This window comes from Mesocricetus auratus, unplaced genomic scaffold, assembly GCF_017639785.1.
Source record: "Mesocricetus auratus isolate SY011 unplaced genomic scaffold, BCM_Maur_2.0 Super-Scaffold_4256, whole genome shotgun sequence".
Taxonomy (NCBI): Eukaryota; Metazoa; Chordata; class Mammalia; order Rodentia; family Cricetidae; genus Mesocricetus; species Mesocricetus auratus.
This window is the reverse complement of record NW_024429182.1, coordinates 95,466,493-95,486,847: the sequence shown is the minus strand read 5'-3', so window position 1 is coordinate 95,486,847 and position 20,355 is coordinate 95,466,493. Positions and strand designations below refer to the sequence as shown.

General features: G+C 35.5%; 1 pseudogene; it reads right to left on the bottom strand.

Annotated features, from left to right (window-relative positions):
• Positions 1-2,492: 2,492 nt before the first annotated feature.
• Positions 2,493-3,429, bottom strand: LOC101827590 (annotated as a pseudogene).
• Between the last annotated feature and the right edge of the window lie 16,926 nt (positions 3,430-20,355).

Here is a 20,355-nt window from a genome sequence, read left to right as displayed (position 1 = left end):
GTGTATATGTGTTTATAGTGTGTCTATGCATGAGTTTGTGTGTATTTGGGGTGGCTAGAGAATTACTTGCTGAAGTCTGTTCTCTCTTTTCTCTATGAAAGTTCCAAGGATCAAACTTAGATAATCTTTTTCTGTCATATTCTAAGGTGTTAATCTGATGGGCAATGTTTTGGAGTAATTATAGTAGGGCATTTAGGAACAAAGTGTTGATGCCAATGGAACTTGGTAAGAAATTCTTACAGATAGATAGCCATGTATTTCTAGGTCTATGTGAAGCATCATTCTTAGACTAAACCTACAAGAATAGATATTGCAAATATAAATAAAGTGTTCCTGGGAATTTTATAATTTTTTTCAATTCATAAATGATAAAATTTGGCCTTAAATGTTACTCTTTCCAAAATATTTTGTACCCACATGTGAATAAATTCAGTGTAAAAGAAAGGATAAGAACCAACAACATACAATTGCTACTTGAGAAAGTAGAACTACAGATTAGGTTTGGGAGAGTAGCAGGGACGACTTTATAATTTTCTGTATTATATTTTATTAATGAGAGCATAATCATTATTTTTTCTGTAATTAAACTTTAGTTAAAAGATCCTTAAAAGATTTTTCTGATTATTTTATAGAAAACAGAAGAAAAATGACAAAGTTGGAGACCTATAGATCAAAAAGGAAGTCATGATATTTTGAAGGACTATTGGACCCCAGACTAAGTACAAAGTCAAAGATGAGAATTTTTTAAAAATATATTTTTTCAATTATTTTTGAGAATAGAACATGATAGAACATTTCTCCCTTACCTTCCTCCCTTCATAGTGTTCAATACATCCCTCTCTGGTGTCTTTCAAATTCATGAAGTCTTTATTTTCACTGTTACTAAGTGCTCATATGTATGTGTATACATATGTATTCCTAGTTATAAGCTGCTCAGTAGGAAAGATGATCTTCTCCAGGGAAGATCACATCAACTGGCTATCAATGCCAAATAATAAGCCCTGATACATACATACAATAAGATTATATGTAGTGAGCACTTTATGTCTAAGATGAGAAATTTTAAAGTTACAGCAGACAAGAAACAGTGTATGTTGTAGCAAGTGATGAAGGGTTGGATTTCTAGCACCTTGGGAGTTAAGGAATATTAGGGAAACTTATTCATTAAAAAACATAGTTTAAGACATTCATGGAATTCACTTTATTTAAACTGGAATAAGTTATGGACACCTCAGTTTCTCAAGTATTTATTTTTCTTTAGCTTTGTCAGAACTAAGGTAAATTGCCAGATGATATAGGCAAAAATTTTGCGACTGGCTGTAAGAGCAATTTCTTAGGTCATACATGTTATACATAGAACAGAACTGGTTATATTGGAATTGTTCTAAGAGTATATATGAAAGATTACTAGGAACAATACCAACAACTATCAGTGAGTGTCTATTATATGGATGGTATTCAGGTAGGTTTATAGAAGTTTTACAAATCAAGGCAATTTTTGTCTATGTAATTTATATTCTCATGAGACCTTGAGTGATTAGTGTACTTTCCTAGCAATGCTCATATTCATATAAAGATGAAAAGATAAATGCAAAAACACTAGGAAACGCAGATGTTGGGAAGGCAATGTTGAATGTCACTGGAGAGATTATGAAAAACTTAAAGATATTTAGAGATGAGTACTAAACTGCAAATCTTCAAGGTGGAAAATAGTAAAATATTGAAGTTGAGTGAACAGTAAAGTTTACCATCAGGAAAAGCACAAAAATCTAAAGGAATAGTTAGAGTAATTTTATGATTCTCTTGAGACTGTGTGGCATGCATTAAAATTAAGAGAAAGTTGAAGCAGATCATAGAAGTTACAGCTTACTCAGTTTGTATATAGGAAATAAATACAAGAGATGTGTTTATTTCTCTTTAAAATATTTTCAGTTGAGTACTTTAAGAATTAATTTAAAACCTCTGAAATTGATCCTTGCTGGGAAAGAGAAAGTTAATTTTTTTGCATATAGCATACCACTGGGTAGATTACCTATACTGCAAGGCATGTCTATGCCTAGGAGTAGTTGCCAACACAAAATAAACTTACTGTTGTTTTTCTGTGGGAGTTTTGTTTCATTTTGTTTTGTTATTTTTTATCTTATTCATTGTTCATTTTGATTTTAGTATTTCAATTTTGTTTTTTTGAGAGAGAGAAATAACATGAAGTTGTGCTGGTAGGGAGGTGGTGGGGATCTGAGAAGGGCTAGGGAAAAGGAAAACATGATAAAGGTATATTGTATGAAAAATTCAAATTCAAATTAAAGTTAAAAAAATAAAATTCAAAATAAGGAGGCTGAGAGATAATGAGAATCTGAATAAGTATTCTGGTGTTAAAGAATAAAATTGCATTAGGAAATATTATTTTCAATCTGTTTGATTAGGTTATACCTAGATTCATATAACTCTAACATTGGATATGTGATTATTGTTTCTCATTCTGAAATAAGTCTTTATGATTTCAAAACATGAGGCTGTTTGCAATACACTAGTCTGAGAATAGCTTTCTGAATCTGCTTTGTTTTCACACTGTATATAATAGGGTTCATTACAGGGGGAATGAGCAAATACACATTCGCAATGAGAGTGGGCACAAAGGGTGTCCAAATCTGTGGACAAAGGATAGGCTGATCAATAGGATGTAGAAGATGGCCACAGCAGCGATATGAGAAATGCAGGTGCTGAAAGCCTTCTTCCTTTCTCCAGCAGATGCAATGCTGAGGACTGAGCGAATGATCCGGGCATAGGAGAGCAGGATAAATATGGAGTCCATTCCAGCAGTAGAAATAATTGCAGTTAGTCCAAACGCACTGTTGATTTTTGTGTCTGAACATGAGAGCTTCATCACATCAGGGTGGAAACAATAGGAATGGTGGAGCACATTTCTATTGCAGAATGATAGACGTTTAAGGAGCAGGACTAGTGGAGTCAAAATGACAGTTGCCCTAGTAATGACTGCAAGAACAATTTGTGCAATCCTTGCATGAGTTAGAATGGCAGCATATCTCAAGGGATTTGAGATGGCCACATAACAATCCAAAGCCATAGCTAGGAGCACTGAGGATTCCATGACAGTGAAGTGAATGAAGAACATTTGTGACAAGCAGGCATTGAAGTTGATCTCCCTGGCATTGAGCCAGAGTATTCCTCTGTCACCATTGTAGAGATGCATAAGCCAATGTCAGTGGTGGACAACATAGAGAGGAAATAGTACATGGGCTCTTGGAGAGTCGGCTCAGTAAGAACTACAAACAAGATCAAAGAATTTCCAGACAGTGCCATTAAATAGAGGAAGCAGAAGGGAATGGAGATGCAGGAATGAGCCCATTCTAGTCCAGGGACACCAGTCAGGAGAAAAGTAGGAGAGGTGGAGTTATGGAAGAGTGACATTATGGTCTGTCTAATCAGAATCTTGACTTCCTAAATTTAGAATTTCAAAATTATTTTAGTTGAAGTCTTATATGCATTCAGTAAAGTGCACAGGACCTTGGAGTATGGTTTGATTAAGTTTGGCATCTATACACACCCAGGTAACTACTTTTGACCTCAGTTAGGAGAACATTACCAGAAGGCTTCCTAATGCCCTACACTGTCCATTGTCTGCTCCAGTGGTGATTGTTTTTTGACTTCTGTTGCCATAATTATCAATTCCTATTTTTGAACTTAATAGCAAATAATGCTGTTTGTTAAGAGTTTTTCATTAAAAATTATATGTACATATATCAGAAAGCTCAGCTATAGGTTTGAAATTAATTTAAATTTATTCAGTTAAATTTATTTCACATTTATTATTTAGTGTTTTGAATAATTACCAATTATTTGCTTTTAATTAAAACTTTTATTTTTAGGTGCTAGAGACTTGGCTTGGGCTATAAGTGTTTGCTGCTTTTGCAGAAGACTAAAGCTCAGTTTCCTGTACTTATGTTTGGTTGCTCACAACTTCCTACATATCAAGATCCAGGGTTTCTGACACCCTTGTTTGGCCAGTGGCACCTTTGTACTTATAGCACACACACACACACACACACACACATACATATATATATGCATAAATTTAAAAAACAATTAAAAGTGTGTCCTCTAACAGACTTACTAACGTGTTCTATGAGTAAAATGGAGTTTTAGCTAATCTTTGCTTAGCAGTACTGTTTGTTCACAGTGTATAAACATGTGCTTTTTAATTGATTCATATTTGATTATATATGTTTTCTAAAACATGCTACTGTACCACAGTCAGGGCTTAGTCTATGAAAATAATAAAATTTTACTTTTTAGAGTATCAAATGATAATGCTAAGTTTTGCTTGATCAATTTAGTAAGCAGTACACAACCGTTTTCTGGATGTGCCTGGGATTTCACCCAGTTAATGACCATGCATCATGCCTTTTCACACACGTTATTAGAGAGGAGGTGCTTTAGTTCTTACAACACTGAAGCTTGGAATTCTTGTTTTGTAGTGCTAAAACCTTGCCTTGTTTGTGATTATGGAACCTTCCTCTCCTGTAGCAGTGGTCACTGAGTCAAATTATAAACTTCTTTGGTAACACATATTGCCTGGTCCTTAATCTGAAGTTGATCTGTTACAGCATTACAGAGATACACACCAATGTGTCAATGATGATAGTGTTTTGCATATATTTGTTTTGAGACTTCTGATGAATTAGAGAGATATGTTTGTCTTCTAGATGAATAAGTCTTAGAAGTTTGGACAAACTCTCCAAGTTTATAAAAACAGGGAAGTGACATTGGGAATCAGAGGACAGACTTTAGAATCCCTGTTATCACAAACTAAACCACCTTGTCTGGTGACAAGGACGATGACAATAATTGTGATATGACTTTGTTTCAATTAATAATATTATTTACTATTAATATATGAAGCAAATGTGGAATATATATCTTTGCTGACAAATATCAAATTACTTAAAATATCCATTGTCCAGAGTTAAACATGTGTTTTAGGATTGTGTACCTATTTTTGTGATCTGTAATTAACTTGCTAGGAGTACTTTTAACAAGTAGCAGATTATTTGGCATAATGTGAATACACAAAGTAGTGAATTTTGAATATTACACATTTACTACAAATGACAACACATTCTTCAAAATGTATTTTAAACTTCTTTCCGATTTCTTTTGATTCTGTAGAAGACTTCCATGGTCATTTTAACCAATTATACCTATTTTATACACTTTTCATTTCTAATTACACAGCTAACTTATACATGTAGTTGAAGATGAGTTTGCCTTTTGTATAAAGTATTGTTACAAATTCAAACTTCTCAGGTTTACAAGAACAATATATTTTTCTTTTTTATTTTAAAGCATTAGTCTTCTCAGACTAACATTAAGAATAGTAGTCCAACTAGCTTTTTTTATTTCTTCACTTCACTCTCTGAATGTAACCTCAAACACAATATGACTACATCAGAGTTCAGTCTTCTACATGGAAACCTAGCATGTGCATTTTCTTTCTCATTTTAGTTAGTAGCTCTACACGAGTTATACCATAGTCTTACAGACTTACATCTGCAGATTTATGACAGCATCATAAGGCATGCTTCCAATTTCATAAATCTGCATATTCTCACCGCCTTTGCTTTTTTGCATACTTTTTGAACTCAAAATACAATTGCATCATTTTCTCCCTTCAGCTCCTCCCAGTTAGCCCCCTTCCCTCCACTCTCAAATTCATAACCTCTTTTTCTTTCATTGTTAATCACTAATTCCTGTTTTGTTGCAGTTGTGTCTAGATCACGTCACTGTTTTCAAAGACTTTCATTTCATGAAGCACAGGGTGAAAGAAAGTCTTTCTCAACTATTCCATTTCTATTAAAGTTTCAACACTGATAAAAATGAACAAATATAAAATCTACTGCTAAAATTGATAACCATCCAAAATCAAATATCTTTGAGAGTAACTCCTTTACATTAAAGCATATGGAGACAGATTGATTTAAAAATAAGGACAAATTTTCCTTATGCCCACTGATAAGTGTAGTTCTCAGACCTCATAAAGGACATTTCTCTGTGCAGTAGAGACCACTGTACAAAATCACAACTAATCAAAGTGCACAGTTGTGGAGCCCAGTCCCAGTGGATACCTCTACAAAACATCAAGGCTCAGGGGACATTGCAGGAGAATGGGAGGAAAGATTCTATCAGCCAAAGAATCAGGGATTTTCTGTAAGACTGTCTCTCAGGAATGTTGCAAGCTCTGGCATAAACATGATTGCCCAAAAAGGATGAATTGAACAAAGACAACAAAAAAGGTCAGTTAAAGTACAGGGGGACATTCAGGAAGCCCCAGTTCTAAAAAGGCAATGCTATGTCATTTCTTATTTTAGTCCTATGAGATAGGGTCTGTCTGAAGCTGCAATTAGGCTGCTGACCAGCAAGACTCAGTGAGCCACCTGTTTCTGACCCTCCTCCTCAGGGTCATGGTTGCTGTGTGAACATCCATGTCTGACATGGGTATTTGGGATTCAAACTCAGGTCCTCATGCTTGACTAGCAAATCTTCTTGCCCACTTAGCTAGAGTCCTTTTCCTTTAAAGACAGAAAGCAGGTTAGCACTTGTGTCTCTTTAGGGTTGGGAGTTGGACAGCAACCAGGAAACTATTTTGGGTGATGGAAAATATTCTAAAATTGGGTAGTGGTGGTGATGGTTTCTCATAGGTAATAAACAAAAGTTCAGAAAATACAGCTTTATATAAGCTTTGAAATAAAAACATGAAATGCTGCAGTGTTTCTTGAGAATGGAACAAAAGCAGGCAAGAAAAAATTGCCTAAAATGATTGACAGGTGTTTGTCAATATAGAAAGATTTACTGTGGTTTCTGCACTATTATATTAGCTATCGACATGCATGGGAGAATTTAGTTCTCATTTGGAAACAGAGTCCTGGGATATAATTACAGAAAGAGGTCCAGGTAAACTCTAAGTGGACTTAAAAACCAGTAGTAATGGAATGAGGTAGTAGGAAAAGGAGTTAGGTAAACCGGCTTGATTAAAAAAAAAGCAAATGCAAAATTTATGTTGAAATTATTTTCTGATAAGTAAGTAAATGTCAATAGCAATTTTAGAGCAAAATGCAGTTAAACATTAACATTGTTTCAGAGTGAAAAAAGCATTTCTAATAACAAAACCAAAGCTAAAAGACTAGGTGGTAAAGCTTGAAGTTTTTAATTTGGTAAGATGTGAAGAATTATTTTATAGCAAAATATCTCCTACTTTAAAAAGCTGATTGTAGAGTTATAGAAATGCTTGAAACATACACAACATTCAGTTAGATAATATGCTTATGAAGAAGCAATGGAATATGAGAAATTATTTCTGCCCCTGAAAGTAACCCCTCACCCATACTCCTGTAAGTAACCCCAATAAAACTCATTGGTTCATGAAAAAAAATACAAAACCCAAATTAGCATAACTACTAGTTCATACAGGATGATTTGACTTCAGAAACATGCAAAAGAATGGCAATGCAGCTTCAGAGTGAAGGATTTATTGAAGGTTCCTCTGAAGGATGTAATGGACTCAGTGTGTGGACCCACGTCTGTTCAGTGTGGTCATTACTCTGCAACACTGTCTTTCTGTTGTTCAGAATTAAATTAAAATTATGAATTCAAAGGATGCTTCCTAGGATCCTGAATGGAATAAATGTGCTGTAGAAATGTAAGTTACTAATGATGACGGTATGCCCACGTCTGTACTTGGGAGTTTCAGTGTTACATGTGCCACAAATACATTACCAGTTAAACACAGAATATATATCTTTCATAACTTTGGGTTTGATTATACATTTTCACACTTGTATATTCATTTACAATGACTACTTAAACATGTATAAGTGAAGCATCTACATGGAATTTAAAGTTTCTGAATAGGCAGTCCCACGAAGTAAATGGAGCAGGGGTCATAAGTATAGCGAGGAGGTCAGAAGAGTTGAATGTTATGGGCCAAGTAAGGGAGGGCCTTACCTTTAACAATATGGAGAATTAGAAGATTTTTGAGTGGGTATGCTGAATGAAAAACACCACAAACTTTGCAGTGGTCTTTATACTCACCTCCATGGAAATCTTGTCTTTTGAGATAAGTTACAGCTCAGCTTAAAATGACCAGACAAACATACTACAGACAAAGTATGGATTTCTACCAGAATGTGACTGGTTGTCTGGATAATTAGAGGGGGGAGGGTTGGAGGTTTCTCTTATTTACATAGTATAATATATAAAAGCCATTCACTTATCTCTATGAATTAAGAATCTTTATAAGGAATTCTGGTGATAGAATACTGACTCAACTGGAGTAAACACAAACATATGGGATTTCTAGGCCACGTAGCTTCTTCTTAGTGTTATGTCCCCCTGGGATGCTTAACTGACATCTGGGCTCATGGAGGTTTAGACACATGGAAAAGAACCAAACAAATAAAGCAAACATAGATACAGAATGTTTATGTACCTTAGTTTTAAAAGTTTAAGATGAGGACTGGATACTTCTCCTTAAACATTCTGTGTGTTTCTTGTCATTATGTGTATTATTGGAGTAACAGAAACTTTGAAAGGATTACAGTTAACAGTAGCTTCATAGTATGTATGCATTTCAGATATACAATATGTATGCGTTAAATATCTGTTAAAATGAAGAGATGAATCTCCAAAAAATTGACAGCCTGGGGACTCAAGTGAAAGAAACTTCTTGAAGAAATTATTTTTATTCAAGGTTTTTATATTAATTAAATTCTCTTCAGTGGTTAAGGCTTTCTAAGTATTTTTAGGTTATCCTATTTAATCTTGCCAAGTCAAGGCATACCTTTTAATTTACCTTTGGTACTAATGAGCATGGTGTCTGACAAACTATATACCACCCACAGTGTCTCTTGAATTAACTTATCCTCACTGCGTTCTTTGATCACATTTTTCCCTCCTCTGATCCCTCTCAGATCTTCTTTCCCACTCATCATCCTTTCTTTCCATTTAAAAAAACAAACATACAAAATGCAAACAACAGCAAAAACCAAGAAACACACACACACACCACATACATGTATGGAAAAACAAAATATAAAGGCAAAAAAGACCAATAGGACAAAAATAACCCAGCAAACAAAACAAAGCAACATGAGACAAAGGGTCTACAAAAATACATTGAGTTAGTTTTGTGTTGACCAATTATTCTGGGCAATTGACACTCTCTTGCAAAGGAAAATAGTTTCCTCCAATGTATTTTCACTGGGTATATTATCCTCACTCTTAAATATTTCAGACTAGGAAAGACAATCAGGGATATAAGAAACTAGAATCCATTTTGTTTAAATCTATTTGGCCATTAGGTTAATAAACTAGCAAAACTGATGTAATATGAGCCAGGAGTATTTTAACCTATTCTTAACATTTTATTTCAATTTAGAACTTAACAGATGCATTCATTTTTTTCATGTTGAGCCTTTTAATGAAGCTCTAAAAACCGGAAGTCAGTATTACTTTCCTTGCAATTAACAAAATATCCAACAGGGCATGTACCCTTGTGGTAATTATGCTCATTGAGAAGTGATATAAAAATCGATGATACCTGCTTAATGGGATAGTGAGGTACTGCTGGTTAGAGGATGATCTCCATGGGTTTAGCTGCTAGAACTGGGTGATATGGTTGGCTAAAATATTCCTGTTGTTGGGAGAGGCATCGTAGAATACCAAAATCTCTGTGGAACACAAGCAGAAATCCAGAAAATCTGCCTTGATAATATTGGTAGCTGGCAAAAACGACACCACAGCTAGAGACATTTGTTTTCTAATTAGCAGAATAGAATAATGGTGCAGATAACTTCCAAAAAGCTAATGTCACTGTATGGCCTTGTGGCTTAGTATCTTCTTCGCAGGTGCATTTGTGATACAGAGAGTAAAGGAAAAAAACTTGGCATTTTTCCCCCAACGTGTGATTTCAGTATCATATCAATTGTATACTTGCATGGATGAAAAATCAAAAATTCGAATGACAAATTGATGAAGTTAGGGGCTCCTGATAAAATGTGTCTATAACAAGAAAATATGCAGAGATGGAAAAATGAAGCTATAGTGGTAAAATATACGAAGAGTAAAACCTAAGCAGTTATATTTTTGTAAGGTGAAATCAGTTTGAATGGTGTTGTAAAGAGTAGTCAAAGGTGACATTAATAAATTCAGCTTAGTTGGTCAAACAGGATGGCATATAAGAAAGGAAAATAGGAAATGTTATTTTGATCAAAAAGAAGTTTAAACACAGAGACAGGAGTCTGAGAAATGTTCCATCTCTTCTGAAAGTATAGTGCTTTGTTTTGTGTTCTTCACTGACAACAGGGCAGCCTGGAGCACGCAAAACAAGCTATATTGACTTTAATTCACTTTCTAAATTAGAAGAACCGATGAATTTGAAGGATTCCGTGTGGGTTTTCTAGGAAGGTGTGGCTAGAAAAGTGCATTTTAACATTTGTATGGAACAGGTTTTGAAAAATATTCAGTGAATGAACAATGAACAATAAGAACATAATTTGTGAAATTAGTTTTGAACAATGAATTTCTACCAAATTGTAGGACAATGAGTGCAAAAACAGATTTAAGTTACTATTAATATTTTTCATGATTAGTTTTGCATACTTTATTTTTCCTAAATTGTCACAGATTAAGAAATGCTACCTTTCTTAGAAATCTAATAGTACACATGATCTGCCATTAGCCAAGTTTTAATATTAAATGAGATTCCTAAAACAATAATTGTCAGAATAAGCAATTCTTTAATATAACCAGCATGAGGATTTTATGAATAATCTATAAATTATGTATAAAGGATTTTATTGTTTCTTAGCCTAGTAACATAAATTTTTAATCTTGATTACTTTTTAATTGTTAAAGTGTCTGGTCCTGCCCCCGATGGCGAGTAAGAATGTTATGTCATGACAATATCTAATATTGTTACTCATATGATCAGTGATTTTTGTAGGTATAAGTGGTATTGGGTATTTCTTTGGTAAAATATTTCCAAAAATTTCAGAGAGACTATGTGAATGTTATTAATGTGTCATATATCCTCTGCCTTCTCATACCATTTTTCTGAGCATTTTGGTATTTTAAAGGAGGCCATGAAGACTGAAAAATGGCCTATCATTGAATTTCTCTCAAGAAGTCCATAGATTTTTCTGGTTTCTTTTTCTGAAGTTTTGGTGGTTTGACCCTTTTTTGTTTCACCTTATTTATGTTCCTTTTAATTTGATACACTTGACAGGTGTTAATTGTTCCTTTCACATTCACAGTTATGAATACTAATGGTCCTGGATCATCAGCATGTGACATAATGACCTCGTTTCCATGAATTGCTCCTCGAAAATAATAATGATATGGAAACTAAATAAAGCCCATTCCTGAAATATGCAGGACTGTCCTGATAGGTGGTTTTGACTTGAAGACATCTAATGACCTTGAGTAGCTGTTTAGAACTACACAGTTTAAGATTCTATTTCTACCAAACTGTCTATGTTCTATACTATTGTGACCATTGACTCATTTCTCACTACCATGAGGAATTAAGGCTGTTGCTGATAGTCAGGTTTAGAAAGTCTTATATCTGTGTTTGGGACATTCATTGGGTACACTCTGTTACTAATGAACATTGAATAAAAGAGAAATTTTAGAGAAATGGGGAGCTTTTGTTCAGTATGTGTAAATTTCCAGTTACACCAGACCGAATTCTGGAAATCTGAGAAGTAACACAGTTCCTGTGGTTAATAGCACAGGAACATTTCAATACATGTAAATAATTTACTAAGATAATAGAGCTCATAGTACAAATTGCTTCCATGAAACCAAGGCAAGTAATCCTTTGCTCTATGTATAATATCCATATGTGAGTGAGTACATACCATGTTCGTCTTTCTGTGATTGGGTTACCTCATTCAGGATGTTTTCTTCCAGTTCCATCCATTTGCCTGTGAATTTCAAGATTTCATTATTTTTTTCTGCTGAGTAATAATACCCCCTTGTGTAAATGTACCACATTTTCTCTATCCATTCTTCATTTGAGGGGCATCTAGGCTGCTACCAGGTTCTGCTTTTACAAACAATGCTGTTATGAATAGTTGAACATTTGTCCTTGTTGTATTAATGTACGTCTTTTGGGTATATGCCCAAGAATGGAATTGCTTGATCTTGAGGTAGACTGATTCCCATTTTCCTGAGAAACTGCCATGCTGACTCCCAAATTGGTCATACATGTTTTCACTCCAACCAGCAATGGAGGAGTGTTCCTCTTTCTCTACATCCTCTCCAGCATAGACTGTCATTGGCGTTTTTTATTTTAGCCATTTTGACAGGTGTAAGATGGAATCTCAAAGCTGTTTTGAATTGTATTTCCCTGATCATTAAGGATATTGAGCACTTTCTTAAGTGTCTGTTAGCCATTTTGGATTCCTCTATTGAGAATTCTCTATTTAGTTCTGTATCCCACTTTGTAATTGGATTATTTTGTGTTTTGGAGACTAGCTTCTTGAGTTCATTGTATATATTGGAGATAAGCCCTCTGTCAGATGTGGGGTTTGTGAATATCTTTTCCCATTCTGTGGGCTGCTTTTTTCTTTTGTTGACTGTGTCCTTTGCCTTACAGAAGCTTCTCATTTTCAGGAGGTTTCATTTATTAATTGTTGATCTCGGTGTCTTTGCTACTGGTGGTATGTTCAGGAAGCAGTTTCCTGTACCAATTCATTCAAGGGTTCCTCCCACTTTCTCTTCTAAAAGGTTTAGTGTGACTGGGTTTATGCTGAGGTCTTTGATCCATTTGGACTTAAGTTTTGTACATGGATCTATCTGCAGTCTTCTGCATGCCAGCATCTAGTTATACCAGCACTATTTGTTGAAGATGCTTTCCCTTTTCCATTGTATAATTTTCACTTCTTTGTCAAAAATCAGGTGTTCATAGGTGTGTGGATTACTCTTAGGGTTTTCAATTCGATTCCATTGGTCTATCTGTCTATTTTTGTGTCAATACCAAACTATTTTCAGGACTATAGCTCTATAATAGAGCTTGAAGTCAGGGATGGTGTTGCCTCTAGGTGTTCCTTTATTGTACAGGGTTGTTCTGGCTATCCTGGGTCTTTTGTTTTTCCCTATAAAGTTGAGTATTACTCTTTCAATATCTGTGAAGATTTGTGTGGGGGTTTTGATGGGAATTGCATTGAATCTGTAGATTTCTTTTGGCAAGATTGCCATTTTTATTATGTTGATCCTACCTGTCCAAGAACATGGGAGATCTTTCCATTTTTTGGTATCTTCTTTAATTTATTTCTTTAAAGACTCAAAGTTCTTGTGATACAGGTCTTTCATTTCTCTACTATGAGATCATAGAAAGTATTTGAGAAGCGAGAGACGCTTCTTTCTTTCTTTCTTTTTCTGAGACAGGCTTGTTTGTGCAAAAGCCCTGGCTGTCTTAGAACTCACTTTGTAGACCAGGATGGCCCCGAACTCAGAGATCCACCTGCATCTGTCTCCCAATTGCTGGGATTAAAGGCGTGCACCACCACCACCTAGTGAGAGGGATGTTTCTTATGTGTATTATCATCCCTAAAAAATCCCCTTATGTTAAGAAATAAAATGTTGACAAAAGAGGAAAATAGGGGATGAAGGGAAGATTGTTCCCATCTAGGTACTTGCCTAGTCAGATAATCTACTCTGTGCTTGGAAAGATCTTGATAAAAGCTTAATGCATTTGTTTGGTCTTTACACTATATAAAATTGGGTTCAACAATGGGGGGAAGAGGGAATGGAGATTGGATATTAGGTATGGACATATGGAGAGGCATTATGACCAAAATGATAACCAGAGACAAGATGATCCAGGGCATATAAAAGATTACAACAGCACCAATATGAGGGACACATGTGCCAAAGGCCTTTTGCCTTTCCTTTGGGGAAGCAATGCTGAGGATTGCCTTGATGATCAGCATATAGGAGAGGAAAATTCAGGGAATGTCTAACCCTGTGGTCAGAATGAGAGCATCAAATCCACAAATGCTGTTGATTTTGACACTTGAGCCAGAACACTTGAGCACTTCTGGGTGGTGTTGGGCTTAAAAAGGCCTGGACACAGGCCTAGGGAAATTTCTTGAGCCTGGCTAGAGTTTGGTGACCTGACTCAGCAAAACTGCCTCTGCCTAGCTACTGCTAACATGGTGAAATATTATTGGCTCTTACACCTCACCCCATCATGAGGTCCCCACCTACTTTCTCAACCCTGTATAAGTGAATGCCTGTTACAATAAAGGGGGACTTTGCTTCGACAGGTCTCCACTACTCAGTGTGGTTTCTACCAGTGACAGGGGTCTCTGGGTCGTCAACACTCACCATCTGGCTCAGCTCTGGGAAGTAACGGGCTGAACCTGCCCTTCCCACAGCCTTGACTGCTGGAGGCCCCTTCAGGGTGGCACCCGAACAGGGACCCTGGCAGGGTGGTAGCAATAGAATGAGAACGCACATTAGGGCCACAGAAGGACAGCTTTTTAAGGAGTAGGAGCAAGGGCATCAGATTGAACAGCATAGGTACAAAATTCATCACTCCCACTTTGGAGATCCTAGAGTTGGTTAAGACCTTAGCATGTTTTAGGGGCTTGCAGATGGTAGCAAAGCGGTCAACAGTCATGGCTAAAAGCATAGATGATTCCATAATGTTGAATTCATTCAGAAGAACATCTGTATGATGCATCTATCAGGGCTGATGATCTTGGTGTTGAACCAGAAGACTCCCAGTGTTGTGGGAAGAGAAGAAATAGTGAAGCCCATGTCAGTAGCAGAGGGCATGGAGAGGAAATAGTTCATGGGCTCATGGAGACTGTCATCTCTCACCACCACAAAGAGGATAGTACTGTTCCCCAAGAGGGTAATTACATAGAGACAGCAAAAAGGGATGGAAAACCAGGCAAGAATAGCTCCCAGCCTTTGAATTCCAGTCAAGAAGAAAACTGTGGAAGTGGAGTTAATGGAAAGCATGGTGATCTGTGGGAAGTTCCTGAAATAGCATAGCTCATGTCAGAACTACTGTTTTCCAGCCATTCTGATCATTACTTGTATATCATAGAGTTCTTACAGCTATTTCAGAGTTAGATCCTATCTGCCATGCTCATTTTCATTTAAAGATTTATCTTAGTTATTCCATTAAATGTAAATCTTTCTATTTAAGGTCATTGTTTGCCCTGTTATTATCATACTTATCATGTTCAAGGAACTGTAGTGCTGACCTAGAGTATGTGACATCACGCAGAAAAAGAATCATCAATGGTGCTAGAAAATTCAGCAATCAGTGAAATAACATTTCCTACATTTTAAAAGATCAATGGTAATGCACAAACATTGCAGCAAGCTAAACACCAAAATACAGCATAATATTTGAGGAGTAGAAGGGAGTTGGGAGGAATTGGAGGGAGGAGAATGATATCAATGAATCACTCATACATAAAATTCTCTCAAAAAGCAAAAAATAATATCTAAAGTTTTGACAGCTGTATTAGAGTCTAAGGCAAGAGAGAAACTAAACTTGGCTTGTATAAATATGATTTTACATATTTTATCAGTTAGCATTTTCTGGACCAATAAGATATTTGGAATATATTGAAAAATTGAAACGATATTGTAATAATCTCACAAAACTATTTTAAGCTTAATTTGCCAGCAAAACATAAACTATTAGAATTATATTCTACTTAAGATTAATTTGGAAGTACATTTAATCCTCAGTCAAGAGAAAAACATCAATCAAATATAGTAATTCTCTTAGTTAAAAATAGACTAGCAAAGAAGCAAAATTTGAATATTATTGATGTTTTGGCTTCCTTGAAGTTAGGAACACACATGTTTACTTTTGTCTGAGGCTGTATTATAGCTTGGAATGACTCTGATTTTTACCTAAATTGTAATATTCATCAATGTTGAAATAATAGATAGTAATTTGAGTGCTTATTATAATAGTAGTCATTACAATACTGAAAGGTTTTGTATTTTCATAAATTTTGCATATGAGGCATGTGAGCCTTAATTCCTTTACTGTAGTCCAGGAGTTTTTTCTTCCGTTTACTTTTCTTTCTTTTTTGTGATTACTCTCCTCACCATGTCTCATCATGCTTGCACAAATGAGGACAAAATGAATTTTCCTGGCTGGATTATGGAGGGATAACTTAATGTTCAGTTTTTGGTTTAAACTTTCTAGAAAGTTACTGTGTGGTTTGATACTTATAAATTCATTACATCTTCATCGCCACTGTTTCCCCAAGTTCAGATAAGCAGAAAAGATAGATTAAGTCTTTTCCCAACTTTCTAAAATTCTCTAGTGTCTTGGTTCTTCTCCCTGATTCTCTGCTTTGCCTGCCTATCCTCTTACTGGATTGGGAGAGGTTGCTGTGTCTTTACCGACACTATCAGCTTAGAGGCATTATCAAAACAGTGTTATCAAAACAACCAAGTAGTTGCTTTTGCTTTCTGAGATACCTGAGGTGGAGAAAAATCAACTATTAGCCCTTCAGGCAAGATCAAGGTACCATATAAATAGCTTTTCCTAGATGATTGAAATCCTAGGAATCTCTGTAACTCATCACAGAAAAAAAGTATATTTCCTCATAAGCCTGCTAGTGAGAAGAAGTTCATTGCAAGGATATCACAGCACACATTTTATGCAAACCATTCCTGCTTTGGAAATGCCAAGAAAGGGAAAGAAAAGGGAAAACAGTGAAGATTTAACACAACCTGACACATGGAGCATTTATGCCCTTACGATCTAATACTCTTATGTTAGAAAGCTCATTAGAGCAAACAGAAAGAAGCAAATATTTACTACAAAATCTTGCCTGTTGTTTAAATGTAATCTATTTTTTCTGTTTTTGAATCTAATTACATCAGTTCCCCTTTATCTTTAAGGTAACAAACACAAGAAGAACTAAAAAGGACCAAAAGAAGAAAAGCCGAATCCTAATAATTTTCGGATACTCTCTGAGATAATTATAATCACCTTTTCTGACCATCTATCATGGGCTCTATTTTCTGGCTTTAGTGATTTACTGATTTTTGTTGTTTTAAGGAACGTATTTATTTTAATTTGATGACCATATCAAATATTTCCTAAGCACTCTCATCTTATAGCACTTGACACAGGAGTGAGGAACTATCCCACATTAACCTCATTTGATATTAGTTTGTATATGGATCTGAGGCATGAATAGGACATAAAAACAAAATGAAATAATAGAATTAAGGTGTGTGTGTGTGTGTGTGTGTTAAAGAAAGAATCTAAAATGTGATGCATGTGACTATATCACAGAAATTAAGGATGAGCAAAGATAGGATGGGATACTGCCTAGCCAAACAACTTTCTTGGGGATACCTTAATCTTTATATTCAGATAGTAGAAAACAGCAGAAAGATTAAACATCAGGAGAAACTCATAAGTACATTGCCATTTGAAAAGTCATTGTCATTCTTTGGATAACTGATTTGGAAACAGCAGGTTGGACACAAACTGGAGAAAAAAATCATCTTTGCCATCATTTTGAATACATGACTGCTGAGGCTCTGATTGTTTAAAGAAAGAAGATAAGGTCTGGTAGATAGGCAGAACATATACATTGAAAGTTAAATAAAGCCTTGAGAATTTGAATCAATTTCTCTTTGTTTTGCATATGCATAAATACTGCTGTTTCTTGGCCTGACTGGGATCTGTGTATCCAAGCTAGCTGATGATACAATAACAAGAGATGTTCAAATGTCCATGGACACGTCCCGGTTCTTCCTTTGATATTTGGAACTTGTATCCTGGTGCTTTTGAAAATTTAGGCTTGAATAATAATAGCCTTATAATCTCAGCCTTCTTCAATCCATGGAGATCTTTTTCTACCCTTTAGTGGTCATCTTTCTACCTTCATGATTTTCCCCCATACACAAACTTAAATTTAGATTCTGCCATCAGAGAAAACATGCAGTTTATATTTCTGAATCTGATATATTTAAAACAATGACTTCTAGTTCCATTGATATTCCTGCAAATGTCAGCATCTCATTTTTCTTTATAGATGAACAAAATTCTACTGTGCACATATACCATGTCTTCTTCATCAATTAATTTGTCAGTGGGCATTTAAGCCGGTCTCTGTTTTTAGCTATTGTGCGTAGAATGGCAATGAATGTGTCTGTCTTATGTTAGATAAGAGTCTTCATAGAATATGGAAGAGATGCCATAGATGGGTCGCATGGTACTGACAGTTTTACTTCTTTGAGGACAACCTCACAGATGCCCACAGTATCTATATCATGTTGCATTTGCCCTGGTATTGCGTAAGTGTTCCTCTTTCCCCACATTTTAAAAATTCTTCTCTCATAAACTACATCCCAGCTGCAGTTTCTTCCTCCATTCTTCCCAGTCCCTCCCAGTCCATCGCTGTACTTCCCCTCTCCTCTATTTCCCCCACCCTAAAACAAGAGCAGCTCTAGGAATATCAACAGAACATGATTTAACACATTGTAATAAGATTAGGCACAAACTCTCCTATCAAGGCTGAACAAGACAGCCCAGTGGAAGAAAAATGGTCTCACAAGTAAGTAAAAAGTCCTATAAGAATACCAAATTATGAAACCATACCATATATGCAGAACACCTAGCTTGAACCCACATAGGGTCCGTATTTGTCAATTCAAGTCTCTATGAAGCCCTATGAGCCATGCTTAGTTGACTCTGTGAACTATGCTTTCATGGAGTCCTAGATCACTCTTTCTCCTCCTCTTCTGAAGAATTCCCCTGGCTCTACTTGTAATGGGCTGTGGGTCTTTGTATCTGCTCCTATCAGTTGCTGGATGTTGCCTCTCTGTTGACCTTTGGGCTAGGCACTGACCTATGAGTGTAACAAAACATTGTTAATGATCATTTCATTGACCTTTTTATTTTTTTGCCAGTCATATTTGTTCTATCCTGTCTCTGGTTCCTGGCCATCCAGGCAGTGTCAGGCATGGATTCCCTCTCACAGTGTGGGCCTCAAGTTGGGATTCTAACTAGAATTTGTTTGCTTGTTTCCCTAGTAACCATCTGACTGCCATAAGATGGAATCTGAAGGAAGTTTTCATTTGTGTTTTTCTGATATATAAGGCTGTAAAACATTAGCAGACATTTATTTAACATTTGTACTTATTTTGAGAGCCGTATACTTTATTGGCTTATTCATGATTGGGGGGAATGTTTGATATCAACACTTCATGTATTATATTTATCAATCCCACTGTGATGTGTAGTCTGTAATTTTTTTCCTGTCTCATAACTCTTGCATGCATTTAGTTTGATGTGCAGAAGCTATTTAACTTCATGCTATTGTGTTTATTAATGTTTAGGAATATTTCTTATACCAGTGGGGTCCTTTTCAGAACAGTTTATACCTCTGTCTTGATGTCTTTTTTTTCTGTATTTCTCTCTCTGAGTTTCAACATTGCAAGTTTTAAATTAAGTGCTTTTATTCATTTTGAGTTGGTCATTCTTCAGAAAAATGGATTTATTTTTATTATTTAATATGTGGATACCCTAATATAACAATTAGTTTCTATCATGAGACATTTCTCAGATGTTCCTCTTACATATTTAACGTGTCTTATTTGTCTTGTGAATTTTGCAAAAGTGAAGCTTTCTATTTTTTTGTGGCTATAATTTTAGAACAGTATAAGACATAAAAGAATAATTTAAGAAAACACTCAGACTCCATTGATTCAGAAGAATGTGTTTTCTTTTATCTCAAGGCTTATTTCAGATAAGGCCTATGCTTTTAATTTTTCTCTACGAATGTTGTACACATAACACTTCCACATCATTCCACATAATTGTTTCCAAAATATTTTCTTGATGTGTCCTTAGAAATTCTTAAACTTCAGATTGCAAAGGAAGCTGGATAGAATACTACTTTTGAATTATCAGCCACAATACCATTAAATGCATTATTTTAATTTTTTGCATATGCTCATGCTTCACACACATACTCAAAACTTTATTAGATAGAAGGGTGTGTGATTATTATTTTAATTTTGATTTATCCATGTAAGAGCTAAAACTGTGAAGTACACCTGTAGTCACATATGTGCTGATGAACCAAGTATCTTGAGGGGGACAGTCATTTGAAAGAGTCCATATTTGGAGAAAAGTATACAGAACAGGTTTCAAGAACGCAAACTCACTCGACCACACTGGTATCCTGGTGACTGTGAGATGCATGTGGCAGTCATCATATATATCACCAAATTGCTTACATTTCCAATTTCCTGTATGAACAAAGAGTTTAA